The following is an 11,567-nucleotide window of genomic DNA, read 5'->3' on the forward strand; positions in this document are numbered from 1 at the left end:
AAGATATCTATAGAAAACCACTTAAGTCTGCTGGCACCTTGAATTGCTTCAGTTGAAAGATGTGATTAAATTTCTTCCTGGTTGGGAACAATTTTTCCTAAAAGTAATGAAGGTTTTGTCCTCACTTTTTTTTTTCTTCTCTGGTAAATGTATCTAGTTGACAAATTGAGAATATATGTAGTGAAAATGATAGTGGATACATTGACATATATTCAGAACCACTGACCGATAGCTTTTTAGAGTAGGAAAATCCTTAGAGGTCATCCTGTCCAATGTGCTTATTTAATTTTTTTAAATAAATTTATTTTTTAATTAACAGAACAAACACTCCATTGGGGAAAAATACAACGACAGCCTTGTAAAAATATGCATAGTCAAGTAAAACAAATTCCCACATTGACTCTGTCCCAAAAAAAAGAGTCTCATTCTGCATCCTGGGTTCATTACTTTCCGGTCATGCTATGGACAGCATATTTCACTGTTGTCCTATGGAATCATGTTTGTTCGTTGTCTTTGCATTGTTTTTATATACATTGCTCTCCTCATTCTGCTCATTCCAAATGTTTTTTAGATTTATAAGTCTTCAGAATTATTCACTTTTATATTGACATTATAGTATAAATTATTCTTCTGGTTCTGCTCACTTCACTTGACCAATGATAAAACAATAAGGTTGCAAAAGGCATAAGATCTTGAATTAGACCACTTTGTTACATGATAGAAGAGATTCAAAGGCAGTTTTGGGTTAGAACAGATGACCTTTTCCAACTCTGACATTCTGTGCTTCTGAGTTAAATAGCAGAGCTGGGGCTGGAACTTAAGTCTTTGAAAAACTGACCCTGCATTATCTCATGACTTCCCCTGGCTCAATAAGTGATTGAGTCTAGATTTAAACACCAACGCTTTTGCTCCATAGTAAATATCCTAGAATCCTGAAGACACTCCCTCCCGCCCCCACCTCCGCAAAGACTTGAACATTCATCAAATATATCCCTGTGAAACTAGTCAAGAACATGCATAGATCATCCCATGTGGACAAGGATGTCCAAAGGCTTAAGGATCTCTATAGAAAGGGAATTTTACCTTCTCTCACTTTGGCAGTAAATTGAAAGGCTGTTGGATATCTTGAAAATATTAGTGTGTTTTTTTCCTATTAAGAGGATAATCTTATGTTACTAATAAAGATGATGATGACAATGACAGCAACTAATCTTTATCACCTTAAAATCTACAAAGTAGTTTCTAATCTAAGCAAGTCCAAGTCAAGCATTTATTTACTATGTTTTTTATGTTATTTACTATGTTATTTACTATGTTTACTGTGTTGATACATAATGGATACACATGGATACAAATTCATTCATAAAGATAGTCCCTACCATCAAACAGTTTCCATTCTCATGGGAGAAGACAACACATAAAAAGAAAGCTGAAAATTTGCGGGGGGGGGGGGGGGGTTGGGCAGGAGATGAAGACACCCAGAAGTGGGATTTTGCAGAGGAAGTTTGAGAGAGTCAGGAGTACAGCCTGGAGAGGAATGATGATGATATAGCTGGTCTGGTTGTCCTCCTTAAAATGGAGATTTGGGAAGGAATAATGTAAACAGAGAGAGAGGCCCCAATGGCGAAGGGTACTTCCAATGTGAAGACTAGTTAAATCATAAACAAAAAATTAATAACTATGTGTTAGAAGTCAGTCTACTTAGTGCTGGTTGACACCAAGACAAAAACAAAATAGTTCCTGGCTTCAAAGAACATACATTCCCCAGAGGAAGTACAACATAAACATATACATATACCTGGAGTATACAAAACGAATCTCAAGTAATTTAGTGGAGGTGGGGGAGCAGAGTTGGGTGGAGTGGTCAAGGGGAGGTATTTTGCCTATAAACTATTTCTCCTAATATTCATCAAATTTCCCAGACAAGTTTTAATATGCAACAGTGTCATGGCAAAGCATCTTATAACAACATCTTAATTAAATAAATGCTGCAGGCCCGTAGGGTGATAATGCAGCACACTTGATAATCTGCTGCTTTGCATACAGAAGTGGGGCTTGCAAACTTTATGAAAGGAATTCAGTCAGCACCTCAAAAGGGAGGGTGACCTTCACAGTTTAAAAAAAATAAATGATTAATGTGAGGATCATTAATATAATCTATACTCTGCTCCCCAAACAAGCTTCCCCAATTTGAAAAAGGGCTTTCACTCTCAAGGATAGATGATACATATTTTAATACAATTATGAATAACTATATATGCAATTTATATTTGTTATGCATAATAAAATACATAATTAACATCACTTGGTAATGAATTAAGGCATGAAAACCTAGAGATGCCAAGGAGCAGCTTTGAGAAAGAAAAGCCCCTTGTGGCCTCATCCTGCTTGGGAAGATTATTTACAATGAATGCCTTTCTTTTTAGGATGATTTCCATTTCCTTTCCATTTTCTGAACATGCCTCATGGATAGGCTAGTTTGGGTTATATGCAACGTTTGCATATGAACTTCTAGCAGCATGATCAAAGGACAGTAAGCATTTTCTCCCAGTAGGATACAATTAGAAGTCAACAAGAAAACACATGTTAAATAGAATTTATCAAATGTAATATTTGATGAGTCAGCATGGTATGGGGGAAGAAGCAGGAAGAATTTGGGTTCAAAATCCTGACTCTGCTATCATGATGACTTTGGACAAGTCATTTACCTCTCTGAAACTTGGTTTCTTCATGTGTAAGATGGGGACATGAATACATACAAAGATAATTAGAGAAGTATAGTATGTCAGAATCAGAAGAGAACGTACAGCTAATGTAATCATTGTTCAGCATTTTCAGCATTCAGAATGACCTCAGTGACTGACCATTCCAGTCTTCACTGAAGATACGAAGGAAAAAAAAAAAAAACATTTCTTGCCAGCAAGGAGCTCACATTGATTTGGGGAGATAACAGGCAAATAACTCTCAGGATACATGTAGCATAAATGGGAGGTAATCTCAGAGGGAAGATGCTAACCATGCAGGGGACCAGGAAAGCCTTCTCTGGGAGGTGAGTTTTGAAAGAAACCAGGGAGAGCAGGAGGCTGAGATAAGGAGGGAGGGAATTCCAGGCATGGAGAATAGTCAGTGAATAGATACAAAGATGGGAGGATCATCAGGCAGGACAAGGTTTATGGGCCATGGAGTACATGAAAAGGAATAAAATTTAAGAAGACTGGAAAGGTAGGGAGGGGAAGGATATGAAGGGATTTATGTGCATTTTATATTTGATCCTCAATGTAATACAGAGCTACTGGAGTTTATTGGATCTGGGCAGGGGTGGAGGAAGGTGATATGATCAAGTGAGTGCTTTAGGAAAATCATTTCTGTAACTTACCTAGGTAGTAGTTATCTAAACTCTACCTAGGCAGCCCATTCTACTCTTGATAGCTCCAAATATTCATAAGTGTTTTTAAGCCTAAATTCAGCTTTGCCGTTTTCTGTCCTCATTCCTGGTTCTGCCTTCTGGGGCCAACTTTAATAATGCTGATCCCTCCCTCCATGTGATTGCCGTTCAGATACTAGAATGTAACTCCCATGTACCCTGTGAGTCATGTCTTCTCCAAGATAGCCTCTGCACTATAAAGATGAGGAAGCTTCAGTCCAGAGAAATTTCTAAAACCACCATTTATTAATGTCTGAGCTGGGACTAAAATGCTATGTTGATCTATTTGCTGGCATTTTATAATTATGAATTGCTGCTTAAATGGGAACCATGGTTAATATTGATTTGGTTGAAGGAATTAGCACCCTCCTCCCCTCCAACTTTAATCCTCAGAATATTTAGTCAGTGAACAAACTCGACTTTTTCTTAACATCCACACAGCTCTGCCAATATACAGGCAATCCAGACAGATAGAAACAGCCTGGCATAGCAGCTAGAGGGCCAACCTTAAAGCTAAGAAGATCTAGATTCAAGGCTTGCTTCTGATACCTATTGTCTCTTTTACTGCAAGCAAATCACTTAACCTCCAGAGGAGCTCTGAGTAATTCTCTAAGATCGCGCAATTGCTGAGAATGAGCCTGCCTGCATTGGTGGAGGAAATTTCCTCCCCCAGGAGTTTTCATTCCTAGTGATAGTCTGGGTCCAGTCCCTATTTCCATGGACAAGTAGTCTTTCCATAACTATCCATTGTTATTTTCAGAATGAATGAGAATTCACTTTACAGGGCATTTTAAACTTTTATAAAGCACTTGATAAACATTATGAGAAATGATATTTCATTCTTCTTCCAGGAAAAGAAATTAAATCTCTGAGAGGGTAGGCCAGTATACATTCTGCAGTGTTACTTCCATGGTCAACATGTCTCTCAGAGCAAGAAAGGACAGGACATACCCCAAGTTATCATTATATATTCCATTTCCCATCCAATTGGTTTCATTTCTTCAAAAGAATTACAAGCAGAGGGGCAGCTAGGTGGCGCAGTGACTCCACAGGTCCTGGAGTCAGGAGGACCTGAGTTCAAATATGACCTCAGACACTTGATACACTTATTAGCTGTGTGACCTTGGGCAAGTCACTTAACCTCAATTGCCCTGCCTTCCCCCCTCTAAAAAAAAGAACTACAAGTAGAATGGAAATGAAATTAATTAGACAATAGTAATAATTAGACAAGCAATTATTGAGTATATCCCTTGTGCACATTGCTGTGAACATTCTGAGAAATGAAATGGGAAGGATGAAAAATATATGGATTTCACTCCAGAAGTATTTACTGGGTATGTAGATGTGTAATGTTTTCTCTACCACCTTTACCTTTGGTAATAATATTGTGTACTCCTTTATTTATATCTATATATGGCTGTTCACATGCTTTACTCATTAACTATACTTCTAGAGGACATGCCCATAATTGGTTCTATCTGTTGTCTTATCTGCCCAGCACATGTAGCACTTCCTTCTGGAAGATCATAGAAGTAAGTCAATTTAACCAACTTAGATGAAATGACCACATCTAAATGACTTTCCTTTCCTGGATCTCCATCAGTCAACCAACAATACCAAGCATTTATTAAATACTTATTATATGCCAGGGACTGTACTAAGTGTTGGGGCATATGATGAAAGGCAAAAACATAGCCCCTACCCTCAAGGGCTTATATTCTAATTTCAGTCAAATGCTATGGAAAGGAAGGGGAGGTGTGGTAGCAGGGGACTAGGTTGGATATCTTTTAAGGTCCCTTCTAGCTCCACTGTTAGATGGTTCCATGTGCAAAAAGGATGGTTTGCTTTACTCTTCTTTTCCTTCAAATTGGTGATCATAGAAAAGTCCCTACAGTGAACTTTTTTCTGCATAATAATTCCTGGCAGGGAGAAAAATGGCTAAGAGGTAAAAGAAAACAAATATTCTGCATTGTGTTTTGGAGACTATGCCTTCCACTGATGCAGATAATATCCTGGGGAGTTACTGTGACTGGGGGAAAATCAACACTCTGTGCCCCAATCAGTGACAAGCCTTTTGGAACTTAGCCAGATTTGGCCTAGGATGACAGACACATGCAGAGCATCACTGTGTCCAGAATCTTTTCCTCTTGGAAGGACTGCTGGTGCTTATGTACTAAAGGCATAGCCTTGAAAAAACCATAGTCACCATCACATCAACATGAGCCATCAAAGGAATATATTAGTGGAGGAATAGTCATCATAGGCCTGATTTTCAGGTGGCAATCTCATTTTCTAGGGGAGCTAAGTGGTGCAGTGGATAGAGTGCTGGGTCTGGAGTCAGGAAGACTCCTTTTCCTGCATTCAAATATGGATTCAGACCCTTGGAAGCTGTGTGATTCTGGGCAAGTCACTTAACCGTGTTTGCCTCAGTTTTTTTCATCTGTAAAATGAGCTGGAGAAGGACATGGCAAACCGCTCCAGTATCTTTGCCAAGAAAACCCCAAATCGGGGAAGAGTCAGACATGACTGAAACAACCGAACAACAATCCTGTCTTCCAGATCAGAGTGGTTTAATCTTTTCTGGTGCCACAGGACCCCTTTGGTAATCCTGTTAAGCCTACAGAATCCTTATCAGATTAATATTTATAAATGCATAAAATAAAATCTGTAAGATTAGACAGGAAACCAATTATATTGAAATATAGTTATCAAAATATTAAAAGAAAGTTAATTGACCCCAGGTTCAGAACCCCTATCCTAACTACTGTCAGTCAAAATTAACTTAGTTTATTCTTCATGCCTGTGACCAATCAGGTATGACAGGAGATACGTTGAGTCTAGGGAGTCCTATAAATATAGACAGATCATATTAACAACAAGATATCTTTGCAGACTATTTCAAGGTTTATAAAACAATTTTTTTTCTGGCAAGAAATCTGTGGAAGATAAGACAGACATGATTGTTGCCATTTTCCGGATGAGACTACTGAGACTCTGAGAACCAAATGTTCACCCCCAGCCAGCATCTTCCATCCTAGCTCTTCTAATAAGAGCACTGTTTTAATTTAAACATGTCGTACAGATAACAGAGTACAGAAGTAAATTAGAGTAGAGTGAGTATGTATTTATATTAAATACATAGAAGAGGAAAGTACATTTGGGGATGAGAAAATCATGCCAAGTATGTATTATGGTTTCTGTATTTTGTGTGCCTCTATTTGACAGGGCTTGAAAGAAGCCTTTCTATGGGTCCATAAATCTTTAGAGAGGAATAAAGTCATAGTCTTCAGTTTACTTAATATATTTCTCTGGCTTTCTAAATTTCAGAAAAAGAGAAAGCCTCAGCAGCTGATATGACAAAGCAGAAACCTCAGTTGAGAGCCATCCATTTCCCTGTGCAAACTGCCTCTGGGTCTTTAGTTTGTAACTATTGGACATGACACCATCTCTACTACCCCATCCCCCTTCTCTCATGAAAGAACAATGATTTTTTATTTTTTGTTTCTGTGGAGATTTTTTGTCTTTTTCCCACAATCCTCTTAAGTAAACCACCAAACCCTCAGCTCTACCCTTTCTCCCCAACTTATCTCTGACATCCACATGAATCTGAAAGGGAATAAGACAGAGGGCCCAGCACAGATTGTGTTTTGTGTTCCAAGCTGTCAGTAATAGAAATAGTATCATTGTCTGCTTTCTGGATGTAATTAATTGAATTAGTGTACAATGAAGATGTATAGGTTCTCCTGATTTCAATTTGATTTGTCATAAATGCAGCTGCCCATTGCTGTGTGGTTTTCTGTCTCCAGTCATCAGCAATAAGGGGGCATCTGCGACTTTATTTTTTTTTCTCAAACACATAATTATATATATGTGTGTGTGTGTGTGTGTGTGTGTGTACATATATATATACACATATATATTAAGAGTCTGCAAATTTGTATTCATAAACAGCATATAAGTAATGATGTATCAGAAGCAGAGAGACAGAGAGAAAAAGACAGAGAGTGAGACAGAGAGATTTGCCCTTAGAGCCTTCTAAATAAAAATGGAAGTCAAATTCTGTGGTCTTAACAATTTTATTCTCTCATTCAAAATTCTGTCATTTTGTTTTACTAGAGGGTGAAACTCAACCCATTGGTAATAAAGGGTTCTTTTTGTGTTCTTCACGTTGGACAGGACCCCTTGTGTCTCGGTGTGGATGATAGATCACTTTTATTTGAGCCTAATGAGGAACAGTAACCATTGATTTTGTTGTTTTGTTTTGTTTTTACTGGAATTTGTAAATAGGATATGTCATGGATAGGACTGTCAATTCTCTTATGCACAAAGCTAATATCTTTTAGTGGATAATAGCCAACATGTTTGTGGGAAAAGCTATGATCTTAAAAACCATACATCCTGGTTATATTACTAGGTGACAGGCTGATGCTTCCTATTTATTAAAGGGAGGGGTCTCCCAAAATTTGATTATGATTGGCCCATCATAATCTGGCCTGGTCAATCATAGGCCATAGCTTCCAGCTGCCTCACACACACCACCCAACCTTCACCAATGCCCCAGGGTTCCATATAAAATGTCAGCTTGAAATTCATTTTAATTCAACAAGAATTTATTTAGTGCAAGACACTGTGCAAATACACATAATGATGCAAATATAAAAAGTTAACAGTCTGTGCCCTCAATGAGCTTATCCTCTACTGAGGGGACATAGCACATACATAGATAAGTAAATGTGAAAATGTATTCAAAATAAACACCAACACAAAAACAAAGTAATTTTTGTTGATCACAGGAAAAATAACAAGGTCTACAATTTTCTGACATTTCAAATGTTGGGGGAGAAATGTAGGTCCAGTTGGGCAATTATATGTTCTCTTCTTTATGCTCAACCAGATCTTTTGTCAGTAAGAGGTACATGGGTCAGAAGACAGTAGGTTTCAAATGTTGTCAGCCAACCCCATTCCCACCCCCAATAAATTCCTCCAACTTATTGGCATTGGTGATAACTATCTCCTTTATCACTTAGGACTACAATGTTTAGCTTCAGGTAAGAAAAGAATTATCTCCTTTATTACATGCACGGGCTCTCCCACGTGCACACACACATATACATTGAGAATCCATGACTTAGGGTTAGGAACACAAAGCTAAAATAAATTTCTACCATGCATTATATAATTAATGGCATTATCTAGAATGTAATTAGGTTATAGCCATGAGTTTCCTACCTTTCACATGTAGCTATTGTGTAGTACCTTTAGATAGCTTCAAGGATCCTCTCTTTTCCAGTGTACTTGGTAGTATCTCTTTGACTTTCACTTTCAGGACACTCATCCTCACAGCTAACTTCCAATGAGCCTGCCTTACTTTTAATCCTGGTTTTTTTTTTTTTCTTTACCATTTTTCAGTGGAGAATGAGAACAAATGGCTTGGTAAAACATCTGTTGAAGAATGTTATTAAAATGTCATATATTCCTTTTTTTAAATTTGTAGTGCTTTAATACACATTAACTTCCTTGAGTCACACAGCTAGTAAGTATAAAAAGCAGCATCTGAACCCAGGTCTTTCTGACTCTGAAATCCAGCCAGCTATTGACAACTATGCTACATTTTCAGGGCTTGAAAATAGAGCCGTATAATGAGCAATTGCAAATATCTGAAAAAAGACTTTTTAAAAAATTTATCGCTCTCTTTAAAAATAGTATTTATATATTTATCTCTTCCTCCACTCACCTTTTTAACAAAAACAGTTAAGCAAGTGAAATTGATACACTGTTGACATACTATTCCACACCCAAAAAACCCCATCAGCATGCTGAGAGAAAAAACATATCTCACCAGTCTTCTGATTACTGTTAGTTATTTACTTTAACCTGATTTTTTTTTAGCATTTTTGTTTCCATGAAACATATCTTGATTCTTCTTTCTGCCCTCTACATAAGTTCATACAAATCTTCACTCGCAGATTTCTTGTTTCTTCCACAAAAAAAAAATGTCATTAGTAACAACGGGGCTCTCCCTTACCTCATTCACTCTTTGACCTCATTTTGTTACATGCCTTATAGACAGAGAGCTGGGTCAAAGGGCTCAAATAGTTTAGTGACTTTTCTTGAAAAGTTCTACACTGTTGTAATGGTTGGACCAGTGCAAAGCTCCACCACCAGTGGAGCTCCTGTCTTAAAACAGCATTGCTGGTTTTTTTTTTTTTTCATGTTTGCCAATTTAGTGTGAGGTGAAAGCAGTATTGTTAAATGTTCATTTCCCTTAGTGATTTCCTGCAATATTTTGTTAATTGCATTTCTTAATTCTGAAGGTCATTTGTTCATATCTTTTGAACACTTAGCTAGGAAATGCGTCTTAATCTCATGTTTTTGTAGCAGTTTTCTACAGCAAATTTTATTCTGTTACTTCATTAAACTATTTTTCCCAATCTAGTTTTTCTTGGTTTGTTTGTACAAATACATTTTAATTTATTCCTCCATCCTTTGGTTTAGAATTCTCCTACTCATAATTATGAAAGATACCTTCTTTCATTCTCCTGATCTCACCCCATTGTGTGCATGTTATTTTTTTTAAACATAGACTGAAAATCCATTTGGAAATTATTGTGGAAATAAATGCTGATCTCAACATTTTCTGCGAAAGAATCAGTTTTCCTAGTAGGTTTTTTTTTTTTGGTCAAATAAGGAGGGTCATGGTTTTAATAGTAGGCACTGAATGGATAACTATCATCAACTTTAAAAGTTAATATCAGTGGTGGTAAGAGATACATAAGGTGGAATCAAAGCAACTGTAACAACAATGTTCCTAGCAGCTGCTGTGGGGATGCAAGACCAACAGCACCAACACACAGGAAGGCTGCCAGCACAAGTTCTTTTATCTGCTTTTCTAAGGAAAACAACTTGAAGCGGTTAACAATCTTACTTTAATTAAATATACATATATCATTCTCTTAGTTCAGGAGGAAAAGCCAGCACCCTGAACTTCAGAGCAAATACAAACAGAAATTACAAACAGAGACAATATAAACAGATCAACATTTCTGTCTAATCAAATCACAATGCAGTTGCCAGAGAAGCATCAACATCTGGGTTTTCAAAGCTGGGGGGCTGCTTCAATGGCTTACCCAGAGTCTTGTCACCAACACTCTTCCAATGAGTGTGTCCCCAAAGGCAAAAAACACCAACCTCAGAGCTCTTATACCCTGTTCAGGGCCCTGAGGGCTCACAGAATACTTAGCAAACAGGTGTGGGGCCTGGGGCCTCAAGCCTTACATCTTGTTAGTGAAACGAGATCCTGGTTCATAGCATGGGCAAGCTCTTCAACAATGATGCATTTGAGGAGTATTTCCTTTTTGTACATTTCTGAAAGCTTATGGGAAACTTCATAGAAGTGGGTAGTGGGCCAGGTATAGAAAAGGGGTGTTTGATAATTTCCATTTCCATGATGATAATTTTCTAGGTTACAGGTTCCTTTACTGGTTGATGTTAACTTTTCCATTTTCACCTTAGCCAAGTTTTCCAAGGTGTCGGTGTCATGAAATTCTTTGCACAGCATCTTAAGTTCCTAATTATATTTTGGATGTACCTTTTGAGAATGAAAGCCAGTGATGTTGCATTCTAGTTCTACCTTGTCTTCAGTAAGTGTAAGCAAGGTTTTGAAGTTTCCTATTTTGTTTGCAACAGAAAACTCCATATTGTTGAGTGTCTCCCATTTCAATAATAAATTGTGGCAATCTGCAGCATTGTTTTTAATTTGTCTTACACTGACAGATAAGACAGTTCTTTTGGGAGTAACCAGACTATAGTTCTTCATGTCTATGACCTTAAAGCCCAAGATCCAGCCTGATGCAAGCCAGAGGAAGTTAAAAAGTCTTATACTATTAATCATACAATCGGAGTACATCTAATTCAAATGCCTTATTTTGTAGATGAGGCACCAGAGACTGAGGTATTTTGCCCAGGTCAGACCCCAGCTAGAGCACTACACTCAGGTCTGGTGAGAAAGGAGGTAGACAAGTAGATCCATAGTCAGGAAAGTAAGCAGCATGTTCAGATTCCTATGTTGCAGAGTACTTCACATATTTCATCTGAGACAGCTGCCCCTTGATGAAGGTGCTATCACCATTATATTGAGCATTTT

At 37.6% G+C, this 11,567-nt stretch overlaps 1 pseudogene; it reads right to left on the reverse strand.

Annotated features, from left to right (window-relative positions):
* Window positions 1–8,038: 8,038 nt before the first annotated feature.
* Window positions 8,039–11,315, reverse strand: LOC118836709 (annotated as a pseudogene).
* Window positions 11,316–11,567: the final 252 nt, after the last annotated feature.

Source organism: Trichosurus vulpecula, chromosome 2, assembly GCF_011100635.1.
Source record: "Trichosurus vulpecula isolate mTriVul1 chromosome 2, mTriVul1.pri, whole genome shotgun sequence".
In the NCBI taxonomy this organism is placed as follows: Eukaryota; Metazoa; Chordata; class Mammalia; order Diprotodontia; family Phalangeridae; genus Trichosurus; species Trichosurus vulpecula.